Source organism: Coenobita brevimanus, unplaced genomic scaffold (assembly GCF_032717465.1).
Source record: "Coenobita brevimanus isolate Jiangsu-jjx unplaced genomic scaffold, ASM3271746v2 jjx.HiC_scaffold_3714, whole genome shotgun sequence".
Classification (NCBI taxonomy): domain Eukaryota; kingdom Metazoa; phylum Arthropoda; class Malacostraca; order Decapoda; family Coenobitidae; genus Coenobita; species Coenobita brevimanus.
The window spans coordinates 253,421-255,188 of record NW_027644766.1 but is presented as its reverse complement, the minus strand read 5'-3'; the positions used below and the strand labels follow the sequence as shown (position 1 = coordinate 255,188).

At 42.5% G+C, this 1,768-nt stretch overlaps 1 pseudogene; it reads left to right on the top strand.

The window, feature by feature from the left end:
* The first annotated feature begins 1,203 nt into the window (after positions 1-1,203).
* LOC145390251 (5S ribosomal RNA) lies at positions 1,204-1,319 on the top strand (annotated as a pseudogene).
* Positions 1,320-1,768: the final 449 nt, after the last annotated feature.

The following is a 1,768-nucleotide window of genomic DNA, read 5'->3' as shown; positions in this document are numbered from 1 at the left end:
TGGTAGCCCGCTACTTGTAGAGCTCCACCGTGGAGTAGTGGCTCTCAAACAAGTGTAAAATACCCCCAGCGCAGTCACTGCAGTCATTCTGCATTTAAACACATTCTTCGTCATATATACGCTAGGTCCAGTGTCTACATAAAAGGATGTATTGTTTGTGTATATTATGGCCAATGATCCAAAAGTATTTAGAATGTAAAAAAAAACAGGTAAGGTAAGCTGCAATGTTCTAGTAAGTCACCAGGGATCAAACTCGCTGCCCTAAACCCGCACCCATTCACCCTTCCTCCATTTCCCTATGTCAGTGCACCTCGCCGCATCACCGTCCATTCGACAACAGATATGACCTAACTACCTCAAATAAGTTGATGTTCGTGTAGAAACTATAATCATCATCATCATCATCATCATCATCATCCGGACCTCCTTTCCCACCCAAAGGCAGGGTGAGGAGTAGCAATGTCCAGACAGCCCAAACTTGCCCAGTCCAATGGGCCACGCTTCCAGCCACTCATCATTCAAGCCCCGGAATCCTGGCTCTATCGAATACGCCAAAAACATTCACCACATTCTGTAGCTTCACATAAACGTATCCGATTGAGTCAATAGATGATTAGAGTTTATAGTTTCTGCCACGTTTTTTAACATGGCAGAAACTATAAACATCTATTAAACGTTTGAATTTTGATATGATTTGTGTTGTTTGCTTTAATTTCATAGGACGTCTACTATGAGGAGATTGCTCCAGTCGAACTGGAGGGGCCTAAAAACCAAGCTCGGCATACCTCTTCACACCACACATTGCTCCCATGGATCCTTCCTCCCTTTTCATTTCACTATGGCGGGGAAAGGAGGGATACCTTTAACAAATATACAGTATATCCTCATGCCTGTCATTGCACCCATATGTGCTGGGCATCATTTTTTTTTTTTTTTTTTTTTTTTTTTTTTTGTCAATCATTGCTCATTTCTATATAGTTCAGGACACAGAAACTAATTTATGAAAAGGAGGGTAGGAATAACTACGTAAGAAAACTGTGGCGTGACGAAATAGAGACGATGGGAATTTTCGGCATTTAACCTTACGTTATACCGACAAGTGTATGCTGCATACTGTTAGTTATATAAGGCTAGCTAAACGGATATCATCAGATAGGAGTTTGTGCTTAGTAATACTGCGACCGAAAATATCTGAGAGCTATATCAAACACCAACACGTTGAGTATACCGCTTCCCGTCCGGTCAGCGAAGTTAAGCAACGTTGGGTCTGGTTAGTACTTGGATGGGTGACCGCCTGGGAACACCAGATGCTGTTGGCGTCCCTACGTGTCAAGTGGGGTTGGTGGAGGATTAGTGCCCCTCCCTGTAAAACAATTAACTCTAAGCCCTTGGCCACCCCGTTTGGGATACATGGCGTCTGGCAATGGATGGATGGAGATGATTAAGTACGGAGAACTAAAAGTGCCTTAATATCAGTTCACCATCACAGTAGCTGGCATCATAGCACACAGGAGTCTAGCGGTAGCAGGATGGTTTCGTATCATGACCTAAACAGTGAAACGCAAGTATTTTACCATGCATCAAAACCGTTGAATATAGTCCAGTGATTAAAGAAAGTAATTAATTAAATTATCATATGTTGGGCTTGAATAGATGGGGAGGTCGAATTAATAGATGAGATAATAAGAGCGTGCTGCCATAGTCTCATTCATTTCCTCACACCATAATTATGTGATGAAGGATCCATACATCTCACCCACACCGTCAT